At 34.5% G+C, this 9,962-nt stretch overlaps 1 protein-coding gene across 2 annotated transcripts in view; it reads left to right on the top strand.

The window, feature by feature from the left end:
• The first annotated feature begins 1,262 nt into the window (after positions 1-1,262).
• PLA2G4A (phospholipase A2 group IVA) overlaps positions 1,263-9,962 on the top strand; it is a 161,463-nt gene continuing 152,763 nt past the window's right edge. The window contains exon 1 of one of the 2 annotated variants that reach the window (XM_001165694.7): positions 1,263-1,367. The gene's annotated coding sequence lies outside the window, so the exon portion shown is untranslated. Of the gene's footprint in view, positions 1,383-9,962 lie in introns of both variants that reach the window. The other variant, XM_009439765.5, reaches the window with a different exon arrangement.

The following is a 9,962-nucleotide window of genomic DNA, read 5'->3' as shown; positions in this document are numbered from 1 at the left end:
TTTTTTTTTTTTTTTTTGAGACGGAGTCTCGCTCTGTGGCCCAGGCTGGAGTGCAGTGGCACAATCTTGGCTCACTGCAAGCTCTGCCTCCCAGGTTCACGCCATTCTCCTGCCTCAGCCTCCCAAGTAGCTGGGACTACAGGCGCCCGCCACCACACCCGGCTAATTTTTTGTATTTTTAGTAGAGACGGGGGTTTCACCCTGTTAGCCAGGATAGTCTCGATCTGACCTCGTGATCCGCCCGCCTTGGCCTCCCAAAGTGCTGGGATTACAGGCGTGAGCCACCGTGCCCAGCCCGAAAAATTTTTATTATAAATCTATCCTTCCTAAAAAAAGACATTACTGGCTTTTTTTTTTTTTTTTCAAAGAGAGATTTATAATATGCCAGGTTGAATTTAGGGGAAAAAAATAAAAACAAATAAGAGTTGAATGTTGGGCTACAGAAAGCAGATATTCCAGAAGATTTAGTGAAATTATATTCTTTGAAAATATTGTAAGAGAGTTAGGAGAGTGAGTTCAGTATTTAATTAAAGGCAAAAACAAGATCCTGTGTTTGAAAAACAAGATATACTAAATGAACATGTCAATCTTTAAAGACATGAATTGATTCTCATGGAATTTGGGTACATTTAAACAATGCACCTTCTTCATTACAGTGCTATAAGGTATTTGGATTTACATTGCAAATTTGGAATTCAACCTGATTTCATTTTCTTCCCTAAATCTCAACATATATATTACATTATTTGGTATGCCTTTAATCTTAAATTTACAAAGAAATTATTATCAACACAGGTGTTCTGAGTCTGGAGTGGAAATATTTAAACAGATTTGATTTTTAAAGTGGTCTGATACTCATTTTTAAAAAATGTACATTTTTATATTTGGGGTTTGTTATAAACTTTGCCTTTTTAAATAATGCAAAAATGCTCTAGGTTATTCACTGTCTTTTCAATTTTGTTCTCCTTTGGAAAAAAGGAGGAAGTAGTTACTACTTAAGGACAAGTAGCAATTTCAGACGCGCGCAAGCACACACACACACACACACACACATCACACACACAGAAATCCACAACAGCACTCATGGAATTTAGGACTGATTAATTTACATATTATTTAAGCATATTTTCTGACTGCAAACTCCTGGTTCTAATAACTAAGCATTTACATTTACAATATTAGCTTCTATGAGAAGAGAGCGTTCTCCTTCTTCCCCTTTAATTCCACCTTAAAACATCTGCAAAAGCGCAAGGAGACCAGCCCACATTTTAGCCCCTCCTACTCAGGATAAGACTTTCTCTAAGTCCGGAGCTGAAAAAGGATCCTGACTGAAAGCTAGAGGCATTGAGGAGCCTGAAGATTCTCAGGTAACTCTGGGAACTGTAAGCAATATATTTATTCTTCCTCTGCTCCACTTCTCTCTCCCACCCTCCTTAGCTTTTACTTGGTAGTTTACTTGGAAGGAAGAAAGGACGGAGGGGAAACCTCGCTGCTTTAAAAAGTCAGCATGTCCTCTGCCTTTTGAAGTGAAACACAGATTAGGGACCTCAATTTTCTTCAAACCCACGCAGATTTGCCTTCCTGGATCTAAATGCACTGTGGAGTCAAAGATTAAGGTGTTTCTTTGGGTTGGAGTCCCAGAAAGTTAGCATTCAAAACGGCGGTGAGGTGGCGCTTATTAGCGTTCCACGTGATGACACCCAATGGTTACTGATCCCCAAACTTGAGCAGCAGCATGCTGTGCTGTTTGACAGCCCTAGCGATCTTTAGCGAGAGACTTTGTTGACTCACTTAACTTTTAATTTCTAAAAATTGGTCATTTTTGTTACTTATGGGACGTTTTCCTGGCTAGTCAATATTTTGCAGAATTATGCGAAAGAAAGAGGATTATTGAAAAATTAATGTAAACGGACTGGTGTTCTGATGATCCACCCTTCCCCTAAGTTACTTGGCTTGCCAGGAGAAAAAAAAAAGCTCAAAACTAGATACTAGAAAAGATTTGATCAAATTACATAGTTAAATTTTGAGTGTGGATATTTCAGTAATTTTGTTTCCAAAAAAAAAACAGAAAAAAAGGTATTTGATTTTAAAGTATCAGTGGATGAATGTATCTGTCTCCTACAATTTATAATCATTTTAGTCTTAAAAATAAATTCACCTCCAAAACCAGAACAAGAAATACTCCTCATATGGGTTGATGATGTCAGCATTTATTTAGCTAAGGCAGATGGAGAGTATTAGAGGCGTACTGTCTGAATGGGTGTCAATTCTAAAGTTATATTTGCCAATATAATTTGAGTTCAAAGAAGATTTGTATTTTTGTTTCTCTTTGTTGTTTAAATTTGGAATTGTGGCTCAAGGGATATTTGTAGAGGACTGTAGTGAAACAAGCTCTGTTAAGAATTTTAAAGTTACATTCTACAGGTTCCTACACCTTGCCAATTAAGTTAGAGGTTGGGATAAGAAACAGGTATTTACTTCTTTCATTAGCTCCGGAAGAGTTAAATTTTAAATTAAGCAATAATTGTGAAATGCATAGAGAAGTGTTTAATGTGCATTTGCTCAAAGGAGTTTTACAAACTTCCCTTAGGGGAAGCATATTTTTTGAGATAAGCCATTGCATCTTTTTAACGTATTTTTTAAAAGTAAGTTATTCTGGCTGGGCGCAGTGGCTCATGCCTGTAATACCAGCACTTTGGGAGGCCGAGGCGGGTGGATCACTTGAGGGCAGGAGTTCGAGACCAGCCTGGCCAACGTGGTGAAACCCCATCTCTACTAAAAATAGAAAAACTAGCCGGACATGGTGGCAGGTGCCTGTAATCCCAGCTACTTGGGAGGCTGAGGCATGAGAATCGCTTGAACCCGGGAGGTGGAGGTTGCAGTGAGCCAAGATCGCGCCATTGCACTCCTGCCTGAGCGAAAACAGCGAAGCTCTGTCTCAAAAAAAAAAAAAAAAAAGTAAGTTATTCTGAAGTGTTTTGCATTTTTGCATTTACATTTAATTAGGAAAATAAAAATTATTAAATAGATTTTTAGCAACTGAAATGTTCATTCCATAGAGGTTATTTGGCTTATGTTTTTAACCCATTATCTTTTCTAGTGCTGGTACTTAGAAAGCAGTCATAAAATCGAATCATCTACATATTAAAATTATGTTCCAGGAATAAAAAAGAGGAAGACAGAATTAGTTGTGGTTCCCATTCATCTTGTTTGCTTTTGTTTACCATCAGTTTTTTCCTCCTTCTTGCTCCAGATTGTATAGCTTTAGTTATTTTTTTCTTTCTTTCTTTCTCGTTCTTTCTTTTTCTTTCTTTCTTTCTTTTTCTTTCTTTCTTATTTTTTCTTTCTTTTCTTTTTCTTTCTTTTGTTTTTGTTCCATCAAAGACACTTTTATAGTCTTGTGACAGGTATGGACCCCTCCCTAGAATAATGCACATTATGCCATTCCAACACACACAAATTTAAAAACACCTTTAAGAAGTTCACAAATCCCCAAAGACAGTTCATATTACATGAAAATGCAGTATTTCTTAGAACTTTGGAGTTTTCTGATAATATAAAATGATTAATTATAAAATCATTTTACTTATAAGTAAGGAACTAACAGTGGATATTGTAGCACCCACATAGTCATTTATTCATTGGTGTTCTAGAACTCCAAACAACTTGGTATAATGGAAAAAACTGCTTGCCTGAAACCAGGTGACCTAGGTTCTAGACTCAACCCCAATAATAATTAACTGTACAATATTACGCTTGACATTTTTCTGTAACATCTGTTGCTTTTATTGCCAAATGCAGTAAGTGAAACATAATAAGAAAATCAGATGCAAGTTATTTTTATTGGATTGTGGCGTGTCTATATTTACTACTTTTATTCCAAAATTCCTAATGACATTTCCCAGAATGATTAGTTTTTATAATACTATTGTTTATTATAAAGATAAATCACACTCACTGCTTAAAATTTCATTAAATATAGAAAATTGCAAGGAAAAAAAAGAAAATATTACCTATTATTTCCCCCAAGGTACTTTTAAAATGTAATTCAATCATTAATTCAATCAACAAATATCTATTGAGTACCCAGTATGCATCAGCAAAGAGACAGACAAGAAGTTCATGTATATACATGTTTATACGTCTAGATATGTTTCTATACATACATGTAGTTTTACAAAATTGTATCACACTGTTCATGCTGTTTTGTAACATGCTTCTCCCTCATTCATGAGATGCATTGTTAAAACATGTTTTTTTAATAATCATGCATTACTTTGTATTCACATATTTAACAAATATTATTAAGTCCCTACTGTGTGTAATGCAAGTAATGGCAATCTAGCCATGAGCAAAAGAGTATGGTTCTTACTATATGAATTTTTCATCTGTATATAGGTTGTACTGGCCAATATCTTGTTGGATATTTAGATAGATTAGTTTTCCACTATTATAAATAATTGTTGGATATTTAGATTGATAACAGTTTTCCACTATTATAAATAATATTTCATCTAGGACCTTTTTTATATATGTTAGTATACATTTTTGTTTATTTCCTTATGGTAGATTCTTAAAGTTTATTTTCTAGGTTCTAAAAAAAATTTTATTGCTTACAAGTTGTGAGATGATAATCCAATTACTTTATCTCCTTAAAATGTTGTCTTCTCAATTGTAAAATAGAAATAATAATAGTTGGGTATTTTGAGGATTCTTTAAAATATGTAGCAAAATCTCATGGAATGCTAGTGATTATTTTTGACATTTTGCTCTTGACGAATATGGTATTCATTTATGAGCAATATAAAAGAGTAGAGTTTTCTATGTCAATACTGAGTGCCATCATCAAACAGAGCAAATGACAACAAATCCAACAACTTGGATAATTGATATACGAAAATAGTATCTTGTTTAAATTTACATTTCTTTGTTGAACAAAGTAGAGCAATTTTCATAGTGGCCACTTATATGTCTATGTTTGTGAATTGTCTCTTTCAATGTGATTTTAAAAAATTTTCTCTTTCAATTTCAAATATGATAGATATTAACGGATATAACTTACATAATCATAGCACTTTTGGGGTCGTCAGTAATTTTGAAGAATATTAAGAGTCTTAACAATATAGATGAAATTTTGAACTGGAAGTAGAAATTCTATAAACATTGTTTTTCTCATTTTTGGAGGGTTATTTTTAGTGTTTCCTGAAACCTTTCCCTTGAAAATGGGTGAGAATACATAGAAAAATGAGAGCAAATTATTTTTTATTCTTATAGACTAATAGTTTACAAATGATGGGAAAACTGGAGGGTTCAGAGATGATGGCCAAAACCCAGCACCAGAGACATCCTGACCTGAATAATGTAAAGAAGATATTGTTAGGACTAAGGGTGGTGTGATGACTGTTTAAGTTTTGTAAGGCTGGGTGCAGTGGCTTACACCTGTAATCCCAACACTTTGGCAGGCTTGAGCCCAAGAGTTTGAGACCAGCCTGGTCAACATAGCGAGATTAATTAAAATTTTATTTAAAATTTTGAAAAAATCAGCTGGATATGGTGGCATGCACCTGTAATCCAGCAATTTGGGAGGCTGAGGCAGGGGGATCATTTGAACACAGGAGTTTGAGGCTGCAGTGAGCTATGACCACACACCGCACAGCCTGGGTGATAGAGCAAGACTTTGTTTCTTATTAAAAGGAAAAGTTTTGTGAGGAAAATAATATTCTTGGTTGTGAACAACCAATTTAGAGAAAATGAATTTCAGTTCTGGCCAACTCTTTGTCTTCTACCCGTTGACTATTAGGGCAATAAATAGTTGGGGGAACCAAAAGGTTGGTTCTGGAGTTCTTTCCAAAGAAGACAGTAAATAGAGCAGAGGTTATTCTGGTCCTCTGATACCATTACTTGCCTGTTAATAAAGGGTGCATTACATGTATTTGTTACTTTTGCTATGTGATTCTAAGTTTTTTGATTCTTTTGGTGATTCTTAGTGCAAATCTTACAACATACCTTGAAAATACAGTTTACCTTTCCTTATACAAAAAATGAAATAAGCATAAACAACTCAATGCTCACCATAAGCAGATTTGTTGTAAAGCTACCCTACCAGTCTAATCACTTATTAAATGAATTCAAAGGAGCTTAGAGAAACTCAGCAGACACCTGATGCTGACAGTTATCAGTGTCAAAGTTTAGCCATCACTCTCCATTGAAGATAATAGACCAAATTGGCTCTCATTTTTCTTCCCACTCCTTTTTGGCATATGCAGTTGTGAATCAACTGCTTCCTTTTCCCCAATCTTCCTCTTCATTTGCTTGACTTCTGGAGTCTTCAGAAAAAAAATCGGTATTTTAGGTAACAGTGTGCTTTGAATTAGTAAACAAATGTCCATAATATGTATTCTTCTACAGTACAGAAAACTCATGTATTTATGATACTCAGCTTATACTTGCTTAGGTTTTTGTTTTGTTATTTAATTTACAAGCTGTTTTCTCACTATCTAGTTTGAAAAAAAAATCAGAGGCCCAGTATTTTTTTATTTTCACAGGCTTTGTGGTTGATAAAGAGATTGGTTATGAACTTTGTTTATTTCCACAATAACTGTATAAGTTAGCAGTACAGGTATGACTATCCACATTTTACAGATGTGAAAAAGAGCTGTTGAAAAGTCAAATGTTTTTTTCTTTTTTTAATGTCTGCCTTATGTTTCCATTTTGATGTATTTAAATGTTTAAATATATTGGTTTATATTTTTAGTTTTAATGTGTATTCTTTGAGGTTGTCACACTCTTTCTATTGGAGTTAACATCAGAAAAATTACTGCAGAAGGCCCAGGAAGTCCACTCTCCTGGTGCATGTTTCCATAATAACTCAATCGTTCTGCCCTTATAACTTGATTACTGATTGACGTAATAGGGGGGGTTGTGCAATTTTGGAACTACATAGTACTTTGTACAGTAGTATGTATACTACTTTAAGAAAATAAAATATATTACATTTTATCTAAAAATACAAAATAAACACATTTCATGAGTTATGTAAAAAGTACTGATTTTACCAAATGTTTTGCTTTCAGGTTGGTCGTAGAGAATTTTCTTAGAATTTTCTAAGTATAACCTACAGAACCTATGGCTCTTTCTGGCTCTTATTAAACCTGGCAGTTGGCATAAAGCATTTGTATCAAAATGGTTACTCTGACCTTGGATTTATCATTTGGACAAAAAAAAATTATTATTTTACCTTTCCAAATAATTCAGTAGCTTATGATAAAGCAGATACTCCTTCTCAGGGGTAAAACCCAACATTAGTTATATGCTTGACTTAGTATACATACTATGATGTGGTAATAAATAATGCATACTAGGTCAGGTTTTACTGCTGGATGCAACTGTGCCACTAGAAACATTAGGTCAGCACATGGCTTCTGAATTTCAGTCAGTAAATTGACACACTTCTTATTTGCCCCATACTTTTATGCCCACAGTTTTGACAGGATAAGCAAGTTAAATGCAGTACACAGGCAGTAAACTGGGATGTTCACCCCTTATGGAAAAAAGCATTTTTGCAGAATTCTTGGATCTATAAGAAGAGACAGTGTCTGCCTAGGATAGTCTCGAGGCAGATAAATGGTGTTTTAAGTTTTGAAACAAAAAGGCAATTCATTTTGTGGACTTTTTAAAACATATATTTGATGTGATATTATGAAATTATTGAAAAAAGTAATTTGGAGCAATTATGTAAGAATTTATTGAAAAGCAATCAGGGAAAAGTGTCTAAAGATGCACACAGTTATGGGATCATTCTGTATAGACTGCTGCGTCTATCATGATGATTTCTTAATATCCATTAGCCACTGTTGTGTCTACCACAAACCTCAAACAGGTTATCAACTTTCTTTTCATTCAACTGCCATGAAGAGGAGGTGGATGAATTTTAAATTTGCTGACGTCATGAACTTAGATCTCAAAGAGATAACACTAGGACATTTCTGTAGTTCACTTTCAATGATCAATGGTAATACATGTTCAGATAATAACTTTAAAATAGTGTTATATCCTTGGTTCTTAGAAGACAATGCCACTAACCCATTTTAGAAAGATTTGTCACAGCAGCAATTCTAATTTAAAAGAGGCTTCTTGGTAAATTAAAGATTTAATTGCAAATCTGTTGGATGCTTACTTATAATCTATTACTTGGTACTTAATTTTTGAGCTGGTGACAACCAGAGATTTACATTTTATATGTATAAAGCTTCACAATATTTACATGCATTTTTCCCTCTCACCTTTATTACTTTCTGTAATGATGCCTTTGTTGTCAATGAAAAGCAATAAAAGAAATAATCAAATTTGTGACACTCATTCACTGTTTGCAGAAATTGTTACACTCGGTTTAAAATATGTTTTAGGTTGACAAATTTGATTTGGTTGATCAATATATTATGTATTAATAAGTATTAATAAGCTATTTATATGGATTAATATCCCAGTATTAATATATAGCCTATGCATTAATATAATTAATAATCAATATGAATTAATTCAGGTAAATCATTAATTATTCAATACACCATATATTACATATAATATACCTTAATAATAATATTGATTAATTGTTATTATATATTAATATGTACATAAGATATTAATCAACCAAGCCAATTTGTCAATCTAAGATGTAATTTAAACAGATAACAAGAATCTTCAAGCACTTTTTATCATCACAATGAAAAGAATGCTCTCATATAAATTTTAAGTTTCTGTGAAAAAATAATTTCTATATACCATTTTATTAATACATATAGTATACTTAGAAAAGTAGTAGGAGTAGGAAAATGCAATTTTTTAATACTTAGAAAAAGAACAGGTATTGTATGAAGCTGTTTAGATAATATCTACTCTTCTTTTTCACTTACCAATTTTGCCTCCTGTGTCAAGAAATGCAGATGTTAATGTCAATCAGGAATTGTTGGTCACTGAGCAGTATGCATTTATTCCTTCGCTAATTCAGTCAGTTTTAATTAATAACAGCTACATGCTAGGTACTGTGCTACATTTAGGGCATACCTGGGTGAATAAAGCAGGTATAGTTCATTCCGTCTTAGTGGAGACAGATAATAAGTATACAAACAAACAGATAATAAATTATAAAAAGGAAGCAAATGGGCTTCAATGATAGAGAATAACATGGAAAGGCGGAGAATGGGAAGGGCTCTCTGAGGCATAGAATTGAAGCACAGATGTGACGGATAAAAAGCCATCTACGGGAGGCGGTAAGTGGAGTGAGAATGGCATGGCTCTCGCTAGAGTTCCAGGCAGAGAGTGGCATTCGTTAATGAGCCTGCAAAGAAGCAACTAAGAAACTAGATGGAAAACCAGGGATTAGGGTGATGTTGTGGGGGCAAAGGAGGGAAAGTGGTTCTAGAGGAAAGAAAGAGGTTGAATAAGATGACGATGGAAAAGTGATTACTACATTTGGAAATTTGGAGATCATGAATGATCTTGATTAGTGCAGGTTCAATGGAGTGGTGGGAGTAGACAGAAGAAGGAAGAAGGAATTTACAAATGGGATGGGAGGAATGCGTGATGAGGATAGCTGGCTCCTGGATACAGGGTAAGCAAATAACCCTTCAGAGAAGTCTGTCAGTGAAACACAGCAACCAAATGGAGACATAGCAGGGAAAAGGAATATGGAGTCGACAGACAGACTGTAACAAGTTTGCCAATTAGATTATCCAGTTGAAAGTAAAATTTGGGCCGGGCTCAGTGGCTCACTCCTGTAATCACAGCACTTTGGGAGGCCTAGGCGGGCGGATCACGAGGTCAGGAGATCAAGACCATCCTGGCTAACACGGTGAAACCCCATCTGTACTAAAAAAAAAAAAATACAAAAATTTAGCTGGTCGTGGTGGTGGGCGCCTGTAGTCCCAGCTACTTGGAAGGCTGAGGCAGGAGAATGGCATGAA

This window comes from Pan troglodytes, chromosome 1 (assembly GCF_028858775.2).
Source record: "Pan troglodytes isolate AG18354 chromosome 1, NHGRI_mPanTro3-v2.0_pri, whole genome shotgun sequence".
In the NCBI taxonomy this organism is placed as follows: Eukaryota; Metazoa; Chordata; class Mammalia; order Primates; family Hominidae; genus Pan; species Pan troglodytes.
Note: the sequence above shows the minus strand (reverse complement) of the source record. Positions and strands in the feature narration are given on the sequence as shown.